Source organism: Schistocerca gregaria, chromosome 3, assembly GCF_023897955.1.
Source record: "Schistocerca gregaria isolate iqSchGreg1 chromosome 3, iqSchGreg1.2, whole genome shotgun sequence".
NCBI classification, from domain to species: Eukaryota; Metazoa; Arthropoda; class Insecta; order Orthoptera; family Acrididae; genus Schistocerca; species Schistocerca gregaria.
This window is the reverse complement of record NC_064922.1, coordinates 901,686,440-901,705,289: the sequence shown is the minus strand read 5'-3', so window position 1 is coordinate 901,705,289 and position 18,850 is coordinate 901,686,440. Positions and strand designations below refer to the sequence as shown.

The 18,850-nt window shown below is 45.1% G+C and overlaps 1 long non-coding RNA gene across 1 annotated transcript in view; it reads right to left on the bottom strand.

Annotated features, from left to right (window-relative positions):
• LOC126355194 (uncharacterized) overlaps window positions 1-18,850 on the bottom strand; it is a 512,700-nt gene that overhangs the window by 31,621 nt on the left and 462,229 nt on the right. Inside the window, exon 4 of the long non-coding RNA XR_007565472.1 lies at window positions 5,128-5,247. This is a non-coding gene — a long non-coding RNA (uncharacterized LOC126355194). The remainder of the gene's footprint in view (window positions 1-5,127; window positions 5,248-18,850) is intronic.

Sequence of the window (18,850 nt, the reverse complement as noted above, 5' to 3'; positions counted from 1 at the left end):
CGCTGTGCCGTGCGTGTGATCATTGCTTGTACAGCTCTCTCGCAGTGTCCGGAGCAAGTATGGTGGGTCTGACACACCGGTGTCAATGTGTTCTGTTTTCCATTTCCAGGAGTGTATGTATGTACTGCTGAGCTAGTCGCAATCTTGATGAGATTCTGTATGAGTAGGAATTTAATACATGAACTAAACTAAAGTAAGTGTATTCGCGTATTATGTAACTGATTATTATTGACAGAGTCTGCTTACTACGCTGTGTTGCACGGGATCAGTGGGGAACGTCTGATTTACACTGGACGAACCTGCCGTTTTGTATGCTTAAGATACCCAGTTACTTCAAATAACTAGGCTAACACTGTCTTAGCAGCAGATCTCCGGTGTTCCCCATGTGATCACCGAAAATTAATTATTATTACAAATGTTTTCAGGAGATCGACTGACAATTTTCGTCGCACCGAGACTTCGAAATTGCTTCACTGCCTTATGGAATGTACGTTAAGCTCAATTTAACCAGGATATAACAGTATTGAACTGCGTGAATGTGATAAGCCTGCTTCGTGAATGAAACTTCCCTTAATGTACGCATGTTTTTTAATATCCTGATCCGTGAAGCTAAATCAGGCCGGTGTGAGAGAGGTTTTTATATTTTTGAATACCACAGAAAAATATTAAAACCGTATGTAAGCCTTTCTCGAAGTCAACGAAGAATCATCTCTCTCCAGATTCCACTCTTTCTTCAACACCCATGCTCACAAATTAACGATAATGCTGCTACATGGTGAAACAACTTTCTGGTGGCGGTTTGCGGGTTAAATCACCTCGGGTATGACCATGCAGCGCATTTGATCTGCGATCGTCGCACGGTGCCGCAGGCAGTTGCCCAAATACGCAGAGGCGTGTTGGTGCATGTCAAAGTACGGTGCAGCGAGTAAGTGTGCAGACGTTTTCAGACGTGCTAATGGTGACTGTGTGTTGAAAATGACTGAAAGAGCACATATTGATGACGTTATGAGGGGTAGAATACTAGGGCGATTGGAGGCTGGTCAAACACAGCAGGCCGTAGCACGGGCCCTCTGTGTGCCACAAAGTGTGATCTCAAGATTATGGCAACGATTCCAGCAGACAGGAAACGTGTCCAGGCGTACAGTACGTGACATCCACAGTGAACAACACCACAAGAAGACCGATATCTCACCATCAGTGCCTGCGGACGGCCACGCAGTACTGCAGGTAGCCTTGCTCTGGACATTACCTCATCCAGTGGAACAGTTGTCTCCAGACACACAGTCTGGAGACGACTGAAAAGACATGGCGTATTCACCCGGAGACCTTCAAGGTGCATTACACTGACTCCTGTTCACAGAAGAGCCCGCAAAGCCTGATGTCAATAACACAGTACATGGTCATTGGACAGTGGTCCCAGGTTATGTTCACGGACGAGTCCAGATATAGTCTGAACATTTATTCTCGCCGGGTTTTCATCTGGCGTGAGCCAGGAACCAGTTACCAACCCCTAAATGTCCTCGAGAGGGACCTGTATGGAGGTCGTGGTTAGATGGCATGGGATGGGATTATGATTGGTGCACGTACACCCCTGCATGTGTTTGACAGAGGAACTGTAACCGGTCAGATGTATTTGGACGTTATTTTGCACCAGTACGTTCGCCTTTTCAGGGGTGTATTGGGTCTCACCTTCCTCCTGATGGATGATAACGCTCGGGCTCAGCCAACTGCCATCATGGCGGAGTACATTGAAACAGAAGATATGAGGCGAATGGAGTGGCTTGCCTGTTCTCCAAACCTAAACCTCATCGAGCACGTCTGGAGTGCTCTCGTTCGACGTGTCGCTACACGTCTTCAAACCACTAGGATACTTCCGGAGCTCCGTCAGGCACTGTTGCAAGAATGGGAGGCTATACCCAGCAGCTGCTGGACCACTTGATCCAGAGTAGGCCAACCCGTTGTGCGGCCTGTGTACTTGTGCTTGTTGTCGGGGTACATGCACAGAAAATAGTGGCATTTTGTAGCACATGTGTTTCGAGACGGTTTTCTCAACTTATACCAATACCGTGGACTTACAGATCTGTGTCGTGTGTCTGTTCCCCATTTACCTATGCTATTAGCGCCAGTTTCGTGTAGTGTCACGTTGTGTGGCACCACATTCTGCAATTATCCTTAATTTATGAGCATGAGTGTAGTTGAGATCTAATAACACTACCATTTCTCAGTGTGTCTATTTGGCTCAGAGCTACGTCACGTGGTGTTAGGTGGATGGCGTGTGCAGATGGGCGAGAAGTGACACGAAATTATTCGAAATTTGAAAAGCTAATAATTACAGAGCTCTTGACGACACTGCGACGAGTGGGTATCATGGGCAGAATTGTGCAGGTAACGGGGAAAAGCAACAAGTTACCGCAGAGCGATGAGTACGAGTGGGTGCGTGTGGAGCGGTGTAACGGGCGTATCGAGCGGTTGGTGTGGTGTTTGGCACCACGAGTATCAACAGCCGCCTGACATTCTGCTCGCCAAGCAGCGTGTGTTGACGAGGAATAAACGAGGTGTCTGGCAGAGCGACATGCTTTCATTACTTCTAAAGAGTCGAATAACTGACATGAAAACTAACTCTGAACCCTCATGTAAACGACACCAAAAGTAACAAATTAATTTTATCCACCATATTAGATTTTGGTTTGAAAGCCTGCAAGTGTGTCAGTAATACAAAATCAGGCAAAAAATGCTTTATCTCCAAACGCATGTTAAAAGCAATTCTTTTTATGTTGTCATAAAACCCACGTAGAAAGAGTTATTCTTATGTGACGATGCAACCACAGATATGTCCAGTGATCGCAAAAAGAAAAAAAGCCGCTTCCTCCATCATCACAATCTCAGGATAACTTAGCCAGGAAATGAGTTCAGGCCTCAATAGTTTATTGTGAAAAACGTGTTTGAACGCAGCAACGTCCCATAGTGCTAAAACTCTTCTTTTTTTACTGCACCAATTTACAACTCAATTATGTTTCTCCGGAGCAGAAAAACTTTTTCCCGACGAAAAGAAATTAAAATCTGAAATCAGACTTCGTAATGTTCATCCACGCAACGGATCCCAATTTAAACTTATTGTTAAAGATGGAAGACAGCCACTACAACTACTACTCACACACACACACACACACACACACACACACACACACACACACACACACACAAGGATATTTTAACGAGGGAGGAAAATGTCAGGATAACTGAAATGTAGGTCAACAAAACGTTAGGAATAGTTACTTCGCCGAACATTGAATTAGTGCCCTTGTAACACTACAACTGACGGTCGTATATAATATATAAATATGTTCTTTGCTTAAGGTTACAATTAACTTCGTTAGTGAATTGTAAGGGTAGTATACGATACATTATGAGTTCCCTGTGGTTGCACTGTACATTGATTGTTTCATAAAATAATTTTGACGAAAATAAGTCGGTTCGTTTCATAAAATCACTTTGTTAGGTATATGTAGGCACTGTGCTTCAGAGCTTTAGAGCTGTTAGAACTCCCAAGATATTCTGAAGGCTGCTATATCTACTTATAAATATTTATACCGAGTAGGTCGGCTTGCTATATAGGGTGATTCTTGCTAACGTCTAAAGAACCCCGAAGCGACGTAGACGACACTGAGACAGTTATTTTAATATAAGACACAGGCGGCCGAAAACGTCGGGAAGTGGATGACAAATGTTGAAATGTGACGTCACCAGGTGACGTATTACGCAGTACGCGCAGCGGTTGAGCTTGTCGATGCTACCATCGCTGGCAGGCGCAGTGCTACACGTCGCTCCGCTAGGCTATTCTTTTATCGAACACTTTTCGAAATGTTATCTGTTGTAAACGTAGAAGTTACATTATTGTCCTTGCTGTAACTAAACAAAAGCTGTTCTTATTTTGTGCCCCTTTCCTTTTGTCCCTTTTTATTTTGTTTAGAGCTTTTATTCAGTAAAGAAAACGTACCGGATTTACTGGTAGCAAAGCGATTCGTAAGCTTATATCGAAATACGTTAGTTTTTTGTTGAACTGTACTGTACTTTGCAATAAACCAGGGGGATCGCGAGATCGGTAAATGAAATTACAAATATATTTTCAATACAAACACATAATCGTCTAACCCAATGGAAAAAAACACTTCCTGCCACACAGAAGATTGTAACCCTGAGCCGATCGAGCTATACACGTGCGCGTAGGCCAGGAGCCATACTGACAAGAACACAGGTTGTTTATAAATGAATATCGGGGTTTTAAGGCTTTATAATATAATTATATTAGACTTACAGTTATAAATGATATGGGAAGTGAAAGAGCAACTCAAACAGTTTTACCACGAACCTTATAAATGTTCAATGTGAGCATCATTTGTCACACGGCTAACATCGAGTCTATAGCCGAGTGCTTCCCAAAGCGTCTCGTTAGTGATTGTAGCAACAGCTGCTTCAATCCGGTTTCTTAATTCAGGGAGGTCTGCTGGTTGCGGAGGCTCGTACACACGATCGTTGATGAAGCCCCAAAGGAAAAAATCGCATGGCGTTAGGTCGGGTGAACGTGGATACTATGCTCAGCAAGCCCTGTCATTGGGCCCCTTGCGGCCTATCAAGCGCTTGGGTACAGCGAAGTTCAACCAATCTAGTGAAAACATTGGGCGCTGTGCAAGCGCACTGGTGCCAACACAACTGTTTGAGCTGCTGTTTCATTTGACATATCACGTATATACTGTACGTTTAATGTAATAAAGCGTTAAAAACCTGATATTCACTTATAAACAACCTGTACTTGACTTGGGATGATCAGTTGCGGCGACGTACCTCTGCTGACGTCACATATCCATTTTTCATACAGTTTTCGGGCTTTTCCATACATTTGTGGCCCGCAGGGGTCTTGTATTAAGTAGCTCGTCTCAACGTCAACTGCATCCCAAGAATGATGCTTAAGTCCGGAACCACGCGGATGCTACGGTCCCAGGTTCGAAACCTGCCTCGGGTATGGATGTGTGTGATGTCCTTAGGTTTAAGTAGTTCTAAGTCTAGGGGACTGATGACCTCCGATGTCAAGCCCCATAGTGCCTAGAGCAATTTTTTGATGGTGCTTACCTGTATGAGCAGAGCGGTGAGTGCGCATGCACAGCTGGCCGTGGAAACACCGAGTCCGGACAGGAAGAGCGACTGCTTCAGCCGCGAGCAGTAGCGCCGGTACAGGTCCTCAAGCTCCATCTGGAACACGAGGACATTCCCAACATTTGCACACGTTCTGGAAACACAGTCTCCTCTAAAATACTGCCAGTCAATCTTTCACTCTGTGATTACGAAATCAACTCAAAATCGTAAGCCACATTGGAGCTTCAAAAAGGATTTTGCTTTTTATGGACGGTGCAACAACTCCAGCTGTATTACCACTGAAAACATAATGATGTGAGCTGATTCTAACAAACGTTGCATCCAGGTGCTGCAGCTGGACTAACGCACTCCAGGCAAATGCGACGGAGGGTCTGTGCTCTCACCTTGCGCCTTCTGCAGGGTGTTGCAAAAAGGTACGGCCAAACTTTCAGGAAACATTCCTCACACACAAAGAAAGAAAAGATGTTTTGTGGACATGTGTTCGGAAACGCTTACTTTCCATGTTAGAGCTCATTTTATTACTTCTCTTCAAATCGCATTGATCATGGAATGGAAACACACAGCAACAGAACTTACCAGCGTGACTTCAAACACTTTGTTACAGGAATTGTTCAAAATGTCCTCCGTTAGCGAGGATACATGCATCCACCCTCCATCGCATGGAATCCCTGATGCGCTGATGCAGCCCTGTAGAATGGCGTGTTGTATCACAGCCGTCCCAATACGAGCACGAAGAGTCTCTACATTCGGTACCCGGGTTTCGTAGACAAGAGCTTTCAAATGCCCCCATAAAAGTAAGTCAAGAGGGTTGAGGTTAGGAGGGCGTGGAGGCCATGGAATTGGTCCGCCTCTGCCAATCCATCGGTCACCGACTCTGTTGTTGAGCAACGTACGAACACTTCGACTGAAATAAGCAGGAGCTCCATCGTGCATGGACCACATGTTGTGTCGTACTTGTAAAGGCACATGTTCTAGCAGCACAGGTAGAGTATCCCGTATGAAATCATGATAACGTGCTCCATTGAGCGTAGGTGGAAGAACATGGGGCCCAATCAAGACATCACCAACAATGCCTTTCCAGACGTTCACAGAAAATCTGTGTTGATGACGTGATTGCACAATTGCGTGCGGATTCTCGTCAGCCCACACATGTTGATTGTGAAAATTTACAATTTCATCACGTTGGAATGAAGCTTCACCCGTAAAGAGAACATTTGCACTGAAATGAGGATTGACACATTGTTGGATGAACCATTCGCATAAGTGTACCCGTGGAGGCCAATCAGCTGCTGCACATGCTGTACGTGGTACGGAAACAACTGGTTCTCCCAAGGCACTCTCCATACAGTGACGTCGTCAACGTTACCTTGTACAGCATCAATTCCTCTGACGCTGACATTAGGGTTATCGTCAACTGCACGAAGAATTGCCTCGTCCATTGCAGGTGTCTTCGTCGTTCTAGGTCTTCCCCAGTCGCGAGTCATAGGCTGGAATGTTCCGTGCTCCCTAAGATGCCGATCAATTGCTTCGAACGTCTTCCTGTCGGGACACCTTTGTTCCGGAAATCTGTCTCGATACAAACGTACCGCGCCATGGCTATTGCCCCGTGCTAATCCATACATCAAATGGGCATCTGCCAACTCCGCATTTGTAAACATTGCACTGACTGCAAAAACACTAACCTGTTGATGCTACGTACTGATGTGCTTGATGCTAATACTGTAGAGCAATGAGTCGCATGTCAACACAAGCAACGAAGTCAACATTACCTTACTTTAATTGGGCCAAATGGCGGTGAATCGAGGAAGTACAGTACATACTGACAAAACTAAAATGAGCTCTAACATGGAAATTAAGCGTTTCCGGACACATGTCCACATAACATCTTTTCTTTATTTGTGTGTGAGGAATGTTTCCTGAAAGTTTGGCCGTACATTTTTTGTAACAATTTGTATACCCCTGTCTCCAGTGCAGAAGATACCGCTCTATCGTATGCCCGCTATTATCGCCTCCCTTGACTGTAACGAGGATCGCTACGAATTTTAATACATCGCTTGGCTATCAGCGATAGTAATTTCAATACTTTTGTAGGGATGGCACGATTTGTTTCATTTCCCACAAAAACAATCGTTGTGGAATGTGTACACCCTCAGTCTCAAGCGCTTTGAAATATAATGACACACAGTCGAAGTACAATAAAACACACTCTCGCAGTGCGTACATCTTTCTCCGTGCGCATTCACCCTGAGAACAACGCCACCCGTTGTTGTTACGTCGTTCCGGAGACTCTATTCTCCAAAAGTAGCCAATCAGAGGCCGGAACAGACACCTCTTTCTTATGAGGGCTTACTCCGGACAGGCATTGGGAAACGAGGAGACGTATATCACTACTTTCCTGTGTTTGACCACGCACTGAGCGCGGGTAAGGACACTAAACATACCACACCGTTCAGTTTATCCTATTTTTCACAACATAACCAGTTTCTTTATACCTCATTATCTGGCTAGAATAACTGTTTCCAATAAACCAACACCATGTTTTCCATTTGGCAGATCTGAGCATAGGGCCTTGACTGTCGTTAAAATAGGTAATACTAGAAACACATAGCCGGCCGCTGTGACCGAGTGGTTCTAGGCGCTACAATCTGGAACCGCGCTCCTGCTACGGTCACAGGTTCTAATCCTGCCTCGGGCATGGATGTGTGTGATGTTCTTAGGTTAGTTAGGTTTAAGTAGTTCTAAGTTCTAGGGACTGATGACCTCAGATTTTAAGTGCCATAGTGCTTGAACTATTTCAGAAACGCATAAAATAAATTCACTTGAAATCACAACGATATTAAACCTTCTCCCTAACAAGTTAGTAACCTAGTCAGACGTTTCACAATATCTTAAACATCGCGCTACATTCGTCCCACGATCTGCTGAAGTAAAAAACAGATCACCTTGTAAAGTAGCATCTGCTCTCTTGTCTGAGTGTAAAATATACTATGTTATCGAAAGTATCCGGACACGACAAAAATCATACGTTTTCATATTAGATGCATTTTGCTGCCACGTACTGCCAGGTACTCCATATCAGCAACCTCAGTAGCCATTAAACATCGTGACAGAGTAGAACAGGGAGCTCCGCGGAACCAACGGACTTCGAACGTGGTCAGGTGATTGGGAGTCACTTGTGTCCCACGTCTGTACGCGAGATTTTCACTCTCCTAAACATAACTAGATCCACTGTTTCCGATGTGGCAGTGAAGTGGAAACGTGAAGGGACACGTACAGCACGAAAGCGTACAGGCCGACGGCGTCTCTTGACTCGCAGAGACCGCCGACAGTTGAAGAGGGTCGTAATGTGTAATAGGCTGGCATCTATCCAGACCACCACACAGGAATTCCAAACTGTATCTGAACCCACTACAAGTACTATGACAGTTAGGCGGGAGGTGAGAAAACTTGGGCTTCACGGTCGAGCGGCAGCTCATAAACCACATATCACGCCGGTAAATGCCAAACGACGCCTCGCTTGGTGTAAAGAGCGTAAAAATTCGATGATTGACATGTGGACAAAATATTATGTGGAGTGACGAATCACGGTACACAATGTGGCGATACGATTGATGTGTGCATGGCGAGTGCCCGGTGAATGTCATCTGCCAGCGTGTGTAGTGCCAACAGTAAAATTCGGCGGCAGTGGTGGTGTGCCGTGGTCGTGTTTTCATGGAGGAGGCTTCCACCCCTTGTTTTGCGAGGCACTATCACAGCACAGGCCTACATTGATGTTTTAAGCACCTTCTTGCTTCCCACTGTGGAAGAGAAATTCGGGGATGTCGACTGCATCTTTCAACACGATCGATCACCTTTTCATAGTGCACGGTCTGTGGCGGAGTGTTTACACGACAATAACATGCCTGTAATGGACTGGCCTGCACAGAGTCCTTACCTGAATCCTACAGAACACCTTTGGGGTGTTTCGGAACGCCGACTTCGTGCCAGGCCTCCTCGACCGACATCGATACCTCTCCTCCGTGCAGCACTCCGTGAAGTATGAGCTCCATTACCCAAGAAACCTCCCAGCACCTGATTGAACGTATGCCTGCGAGAGTGGAGGCTGTCATCAAAGCTAAGGGTGGGCCAACACAATATTGCATTCTAGCAATACCGATGGAGGGCGCCACGAACTTGGAAGTCATTTTCAGCCAGGTGTCCGGATACTTCTGATCACATAGTGTATAAGGGCGATCAAAAATGTTTCATATAGGGGGATTGCTGCTTTGCAGTGCGACCACCGATGCAGGTATACGAACTCCGACATGTAGACAAGGGATTAGTGTGACACTCGTATGTTTCCAACGTGCGTGCGGTATATGCCGATGTGTGAACTATGGCGACGTTATTATCAAACGCGTCCGAGTAGGGCCAACGTACGGTTATTCTTTTCTTGGTTCCCGAAGGACAGACACCGATAGACATTCATCTGTGAATGTATAATTTGTATGGGGCAGCAGGTCTGTCGGTAAGCACCGTTGTGGGATGCTGCGCCATGTTCCCAATGAGTGCCGCTACTTCATGATTATCTATCCCTGATTTCTCCCCAAGCGCCCGCGGCTGTGGCTGAGCGGTTCTAGGCGCTTCAGTCTGGAAACGTGCAGCTGCTACAGTCACAGGTTCGAATCCTGCATCGGGCATAGATGTGTGTGATGTCCTTAGGTTGGTTAGGTTTAAGTAGTTCTCAGTTGTAGGGGACTGATGACCTCAGAAGTTAAGTCCCATAGTGCTCAGAGCCATCTGAACCACTCACCTTGCGCCTTCTATAGTCCTGTCTCCTAGGGAGAAGATATCGCACTGTCGATTATCGTGACCTCGATCCCTTGAAACACCCCTGAAGGATCAACAATTCCCGTGTGTTGAGGATGTGCAGCAGGCAATTGGGACTTCCTCATGCAGCATAACGTGGTGTTTTACCAAATGGATATCGTTAACCTGGTTCGTCAGTGGGATGACAGCTTCGTTTCAATGTTCAGGGTGATTTTGCCTTATTAGCATTCCGATTCCGGACTGTATAGCCTTCGACTGGAAAGTTTTGTCACCCCTTATATGATGCATACTGAAATCTAGACATCACAATGGAGGGTCCGCTAGCCGGTAGCATCCGTGGCCAGGTGGAGGTGCGCCACAGCCTACTACCTGATTTTATTATCAACGGCTTTTTTCCCATCACTTTCGACCACTCTTCTGCCCAACAACATATGACGCCCCACGCCTTTACGTCTCAACACTAATGGTATAGGATGAAATACGACATCCCATAGATCCAAAGTCCCCCCTTCTTGGCTCTCACATCCGTTAATTCATTTCTCTGAACACCAATGTGATCTGGTACCCAGTAGAATGACTCCTTATTTCAGAACTTCTGTCGATGGGAAAGACAGCCATGAACGTTGTACATTGTGACTAAGGCAGAGCCAGGACAAATAATTTTCTGTTAACGATATAGAAAGTCATCCGATGAGCAGAAAGCATGGATGCGAATGGCATTTACGATACCTCTATAGCAACTGATTTACTCGGAGGGTGTGCAAAAGAATCAGTTTAGTCGAACTGAAATCATTAAGCTCAACGTTTCCGACCCAATAATTCATCCGACGGAAGAAGCTGCTGCATATGGATGCTCTGTTTCTCTTTTGCGTTATATGCGTTTTACTGATATGAAGCCAATCGTGGAGTCGGAGCAGATGAATTTTTCAAACACGAATGCGCTCAACTTGTTCCATGTTCTAATGACTGCATTTAACTTTGCGTGAGATTCAATGAATTCTTTCAGCAAACGAATCGTAAGGGCACACCCATAGAACAAAGTGAAAAAAACTGACTTATTAAGACAGTTTCCTTGCTTGCGTCATTTCAGGAATGTTGTCATGTGATCATGGTAATCATCTTGCTATAAATTATTTACTTCAAACCATACTGGTGTCCTGTCACTCCTATTCCTCATCAAGTCAAAAAGAAATCTGGAACAAATTTCATGCAGCGAAGCAAATTTTTAAGCTTACAGCAACCCTCAGCTATGCTTCCAACCTCCGCGAATCTTTCTTGAATTCCGGTAGAGATCTGGATTCGGATCCTGGTTCTGCTCAATGCTCAAGGCAGTGTATTTGTATTGAGAGGATCGTATGGCTGTAAAAGATTAAAGAACAGGCTAAGACGCTATGACGTGCACTCATATACACATGTTTTTTATTACCCCTGGCTATTACCACTAAATCAGCGCAGCAGTCTGTCACGCCAAAGGGCCCGGGTTCGATTCCCGACTGGATCGGAGATTTTCTCCGCTCAGGGACTGGGTGTGGTGTTGTCATTATTTCATCATCATCAGTGAAAGGCAACGGGAAACCACCACTTGAATTACTTCCATAGAGACTCACGCGGTGGACTTCTCTGACGAGGCTTCCCTCATGACAAAACCTGCCGTAAGGCAGAACACAAAGTTTTATTACCACTAAAAGCAAAGCACTTTTGTCATAAATTACAAGCTTCCTGCGGCACTTTTCATTTGGTTCCGAAACCTTACGTTTCAGCTGATACAGAATTTGAAGTTTTCTATAGTTCTGTATGACCAAGAAGTCGATGATCAAATCACTTTTTGAGATGTAGGAAACGGCGGGTGTGAAGCAATGGCTAAGTAGACGTCAGACAACGAATTCTTTTCTTAGAATAATTTTTCATATTGAAAAACGTCAAGTTTCACCGTGGTTCGGAGGTGAATGACTTCGTAAATGAGATCAAAAGTGGGATGGAGGGCAACGACATGTCACCTTCTCGTAAAGTTCACTTTTCAAATGAATCTGCACTAACCAGGACAACATGTCATACGTTCACAGTTATCTCACAAGTGGCTCCTGTACCACCTATGTTTACTGAAACGAGGTTGCTTCTACTACCGTATAATTACATCTGTGGCAGTTTTCGCTATTAATTATCATACACCGCGTTGTAGATGCCAAAACGAGTCCTCAGGTCAACTATAAACTTGAAATAAGCATCCTTTTCTCGAAAGAAGTCAATTTTCAATACGCCATTACGCCAAATATATTTTTTTGAACCTATTCTACTTCCGACTTGGATCCCGATGGCATCACCACGTCCCAGATGAGTTGCTACCTCTAAGTTTTCATACGAAATGTTTCAGAAGATAGGATAAAGACATATTAAATTTCCTCGTAAATACAGTATTAGCTACAGTATACATTGGGGCAAACATGGTTCAGTTAATATCAGCCATTATTCGATTCAGACGGGAACGCTGCTGTACGGAAGTTCGTCCTCCGATGCCCCACAGATAACAAGTGTGTGGAGGCAGATGACAGTTTCGCTGGCCTATTCACGCAGGCCGACGCCGAATACAGCCCCAGTCCTTTGACGCGGCGCCTGCGAGAAGTGACGCAGTTACAGCGTCGGCTGTGACAGGGAAGCGCCCTTCCGGCCCTTTGAACTACAGTACCTTCTCCGTTCTCTTCTGTTTCTCCCGCCGGCGTCGCCGCTTATGAAGCCAGACAAATTTCGCCAAAGTCAACGCGGCCGCTGACGTGTGCGTCGCTCAGGCTCATATCTGTTCCGCAGCGAGACCACAGCTTACACGGAAGTGTATATTTAGCCTTTAGCCCACAGTACTGCGCGGACATGGCGGTATGGTGGTGGTGACTGAAGACCGTATTGCAAAGATGGTTATGAGAAACTGAGATCTGTTTGACGAGATGGGAGCAATGGTGCACGGGCAACAAGATGAACATAACAAATAATAAAATGACTCCATACTTCTAGAAAGAAAACGTTCACACAGAAAAAATTCTGTATGATTAAGATCAAGACTTACATACATTAGCTTGAATTCTTACGACGAAATGATGGATGAAAAGAGTTGTCAACAAACGTAGAGATTCAGATATAAAGAAGAAATTTGGGCATACTGCAGTTAAATATGGCGGAAACTTCAATGTGTTTCAGTATTTTTTGTTCCACTCGTAATGAGTTTACATAAAAAACAGGGAGGAAAACACATGCATAATTTAATCCTCACAATCACTGATTCTTACAGAATTTCCACTTGGCCCACAGATGCAACACAACACTTTGCCGCCAGAGTGCTGATAGGTTGCTTTCCAATCAACCTATCTATATACTAGCCGTTTTTACGAGCATTAAAAGAACTATCTTAAGCGCTCGCTGTGTAGTGCTTACTCAAACGATTTGAACTTCAACAAATCGTTCCTCGACTAGAAAAAAAAAAATGGTTCAAATGGCTCTGAGCACTATGGGACTTAACATCTATGCTCATCAGTCCCCTAGAACTTAGAACTACTTAAACCTAACTAACCTAAGGACAGGACACAACACCCAGCCATCACGAGGCAGACAAAATCCCTGACCCCGCCGGGAAACGAACCCGGAAACCCCGGCGTGGGAAGAGTGAACGCTACCGCAAGACCACGAGATGCGGGCTCCTCGACTAGAAAATGCAACCATCTGTAAAGGATAGCGCTACAAATCTGTTCATACAGATACATCTCACCAGAAATAGTTCATAACTCTCCCAGAAAATTATCAAAAATGATTGCATAGTGTGTGTGTGGGGGGGGGGGGGGGGGGAGGATGGTGGGTGGGTGTAGGTGTGTTTTGCCATCTTAAACACAATATCAACAACTGTAGTGTTAGCTGTATTGACAAATTTAAAATTCCTATTAAATAAAAATTTATAAAGAAAACTTTAGAACAGCTGCAATTGAATTGTCTTTCTATGGATTAGCCCAATCGCAGTTGTAGTGCGTTACAGACTAGCAATGAAACTGATTTCTTAAGAGCGAAACATTGCAAGCTCAGACAGTCACAAAGAATATCATCTATTCATCAACTCCAGCGAGACATTTTCTATGATGATGTAGAGTATAACGTAGACTGACTACGGGAGCTAATCTATGATGTGTGGACGATGGTGCTTTCATGTAGTTTCACGTGTTCTCTTCTCTTCCAGATGGTGTGAGAAACGACAACAGCTTCCTATCTTCAGCGTACTGAAAGGCTGTCATCCGTCTTCCTTACAGTTCTTATTCTTAATGGATAGATTAATTAAGTTCTGATTTACAGCTTCGGATTAACATGATTACCTTTTTGTGTTTGGCTACGTTCTTTTGCAGATATTTGCTGTCCGCAGCTTGTGGTCGTGCGGTAGCGTTCACGCTTCCCGCGCCCGGGTTCCCGTGTTTGATTCCCGGCAGGGTCAGGGATTTTTCTCTGCCTCGTGATGACTGGGTGTTGTGTGCTGTCCTTAGGTTAGTTAGGTTTAAGTAGTTCTAAGTTCTAGGGGACTGATGACCAACGATGTTAAGTCCCATAGTGCTCAGAGCCAGTTGAACCAGATATTTGTTACCAGCGGAATATTCTACCAAAATAATTATTGCCTCTTTGATCATGAGGAAAGTGTGACGTCCAACTCTGTCTTCTTTATGCGAGTGACCAAATAATTTTGTAAAAGTCTGTCCGTATTTTAATGGAAAACTTTTAGATTTTAGAATACTCTAGCACGAAAATTTCCGGATGATTTTGACCTAGTTTTATTACTACAATAAATATATGAAATAGCTTAACCGGAAAGATACACGAACACATTTGACAATATTATTCAGAGCTTCCTACTGTCTGAAAATGCATGTATCAGATTTAGACTTAACACCAAAGTTGAAAGTTCGTAAGTGTGTACGTCGATGTCATTCTCTAGAAGAGATTTCAGAAGCCGTTTTTGAATCATTCGACGGATGAACGGAGATGGTGTGTTCGGCGCAATAATATAGGTGTTTATCAAGAGACCTTGCTTACTGCGGAGATGCGTGAATACTTTAAAAGCCTGTCAACAAAAACTATAGAAATAGTTCGGCATTTCAATTTCTCTCTTTCTTCTTTTCTCTCTCTCTCCCCCTCTAGTGCTGTTTCTTACCACGTTTTGGCAGCAAGACTGTAAAACATACTTAACAGCGTGGATAACAGAAAATCCCCATAGGACACTACATGCAACTTTTAAATCCTAATCAATTTTCAAGGCCAAGCGATGAAGCGCAGCGATTACACGATGGACCCACATTCGGGAAGATGGCTGTCCTAGACTATTCGAAACGGCTTAAGCAAAATGCCGGCGTGATTTCTTTTTTTTTTTTTTTGGGTCATCAGTCTACTGACTGGTTTGATGCGGCCCGCCACGAATTCCTCCCCTGTGCTAACCTCTTCACCTCAGAGTAGCACTTGCAACCTACGTCCTCAATTATTTGCTTGACGTATTCCAATCTCTGTCTTCTTCTACAATTTTTGCCCTCTACAGCTCCCTCTAGTACCATGGAAGTCATTCCCTCATGTCTTAGCAGATGTCCTATCATCCTGTCCATTCTCCTTATCAGTGTTTTCCACATATTCCTTTCCTCTCCGATTCTGCGTAGAACCTCCTCATTCCTTACCTTATCAGTCCACCTGATTTTCAACATTCGTCTATAGCACCACATCTCAAATGCTTCGATTCTCTTCTGTTCCGGTTTTCCCACAGGCCATGTTTCACTACCATAGAATTCTGTACTCCAGACGTACATCCTCAGAAATTTCTTCCTCAAATTAAGACCGGTATTTGATATTAGTAGACTTCTCTTGGCCAGAAATGCCTTTTTTGCCATAGCGAGTCTGCTTTTGATGTCCTCCTTGCTCCGTCCGTCATTGGTTAAACAGAACCTGGATTCATCCGAAAAAATGACGTTTTGCCATTCGTGTACTCAGGTTCGTCGTTGAGTACACCATCGCATCCGCTGCTGTCTGTGATGCAGCGTCAAGGGTAACCGCAGCCATGGTCTCCAAGCTCATAGTCCATGCTGCTGCAAACGTGGTCGAACTGTTTGTGCATATCGTTCTTGTCTTGCAAACGTCCCCATCTGTTGACTTAGGGATAGAGACGTGGCTGCACGATCCGTTACAGCCATGCGGACAAGATGCCTGTCATCTCGACTGCTAGTGATACGAGGCCGTTGGGATCCAGCACGACGTTCCGTATTACCCTCCTGAAACTACCGATTCCATATTCTGCTTACAATCATTGGATCTCGACCAACGCGAGCATAAATATCGCGATACGATAAACCGCAATGGCGATAGGCTTCAATCCGATCTTTATCATAGTCGGAAACGTGGTGGTATGCATTTCTCCTCTTTACGCGAGGCATCAGAACAACGTTTCACCAGGCAACCGGTCACCTGCTGTTTGTGTATGAGAAATCGGTTGGGAACTTTCCTCATGTCAGCACGATGTAGTTGTCGCCACCGGCGCCAACCTTGTGTGAATGCTCTGAAAAGCAAATCATTTGCATATCACAGCATCTTCTTCCTGTCGGTTAAATTTCGCGTTTGTAGCAGGTCATCTTCGTGGTGTAGCAATTTTTATGGCCAGTAGTGTAGCTACTGTCATACACCGCGTGGTTGCTTACTAGCAGACATGTACTGAAGCACTCAAGGGTCGAGCATGCCGTTCTGTTTAGGAGCTTTGTGGTGTTAAAAATGGAATCAGAAGTCTACAATGAGGTCACCTAGAGTTCCATTCAGGCATGATCAACGTTAACGCAGCGAGGCTGATGACGCTCTAGTGAATGGGACCTTAGTGACTGGTACTGCTAGCAGGTGTTGTGTGCCTGGAACTACACATAAACCGCGTCCCGGTTCTATACACACGCAGCCAATAAAGCCCTCGGGTCGCCCTGCGCATTTGGCTGCGTCCTTTCACGTGCGGCAGCCGCCTTTCCCAGTTTGCCGATAACGACGTCACCCGACAGTTCGGCGTCTCTCAATTTATCTCTCGCGCCTCTTCATTTTCTTATTCGCCATATTCGTTCCCTCCAGCCCCGTTTCCTTCATTTGACGCCGGTGAAGGGAGTGACAGGTTCCCTGTAAATTGGGATCCTTTCATCGAAGTGGCAGTTCCCGTCTAAATTCAATGGAAAATAGAAATTCGACTACGCTCGGAGGTGGGAGTTTTGCTACGCTCGTAAGTGCAGGGTCGGCAGTAAACGAGCTCCACTGAGGGAACCGCCTTTCGCTGGTGGCGCACTTTCACCCTGCGACTTGCTACTGGCATGAATACCGGAACACTTCGCGGTGGTTTCATCAGTCGTGAACGCCACAGAAATGTAAACTACTTTACCTGTTCAGTTACCACAGGGAAACAGTTCCTGGCTCGGGAACACTTATTACGAAGAAAGTGTTTCCGGAATACCGGGGCCCATCTAAAGTCACAGCACCATGTCTCAGAACTAATTCGTTGGTGACTAATTTGATTCAAATGGTTCAAATGGCCCTAAGCACTATGTGACATCTGAGGTCATCAGTCCCCTTGTCTTGGAACTACTTTAACCTAACTAACCTAAGGACAGCACACACGTCCATGCCCGAGGCAGGATTCGAACCTGCGACCACAGCAGCAGCGCGGTTCCGGACTGAAGCGCCTAGAACCACTCGGCCACAGCGGCCGACTGACAAGTTTGATAATAGAAACGTAATACCAGCATGCTCGTGAGTAAGAGTGTCACTTGAGAGCGGCATAATGTTCTAAATTTTTGTACCATCACATATATGAAATTTTGATTTGCAAGAAACAAGTTAAAAAGCTGAAAGTTCCTGGCAGATTAAAACTGTATGCCGCATCGAGACTCGAACTCGGGACCTTTGCCTTCCGTGGACAAGTGCTCTACCGACTGAGCTACCCAAGCACGCCTCACGACCCGTCCTCACAACTTTAATTCCACCAGTACCTCGTCTCCTACCTTCCAAACTTCACAGAAGCTCTTCATCATACCTTGCAGAACTAAAACGCCTGGAAGAACGGATATTGCGGAGACATGGCTTAGCCACAGCATGGCTAATGATTACAGAATGAAATTTCCACCCTGCAGCGGAGTGTGTGCTGATATGAAACTTAAAGGCAGATTACAACTGTGTGCCAGATCGAGACTCGAACTCGTGCCCCAGGCTGTGGCTAACCCATGTCTCTGCAATACCCTTTCTTCCAGGAGTGTTAGTTCTGCAAGGTATGCAGAAGAGCTTCGTGCAGTTTGGAATGTAGGAGACGAGGTACTGGCGGAATTAAAGCTGCCAGGAGGGGTCGTGAGTCGTGCTTGGGTAGATCACACGGAAGCCGGCACGGTAGCTCAGCGTGTTCGGTCAGAGGGTTAGCTGCCTTCTGTAATAAAAAAAAAACTGAGCTAATGGATCAACAACGAACTTAAAAACGAATGCCTTACGACGTCCGTCCCGAGCAGATGCAACGAACAAAATAAGATTTAAAAAAGAACTCGGTAGAGCACTTGCCGGCGGAAGGCAAAAGTCCCGAGTGCGCGTCTCGGTCCGGCACACAGTTTTAATCTTCCAGGAAGTTTCATATCAGCGCACACTCCGCTGCAGGGTGAAAATTTCATTCTAAATTAAAGAGCTGCTTGCACAGCAAAATTTAGCAACTTGTCTGATAATAGCTGATTTCGAAACAAACAAATTAATATCTTAGTATATTTAGGATATTTTTACTCATTAACGTCTTATGGCGCCGTAACTCATCACATAGGAAGTACTGTTTGCACAGAAGGGCGTTGCGAGAATTATCTGTGCCGCACACCTACAGCCGTCCTGTATGGAATTT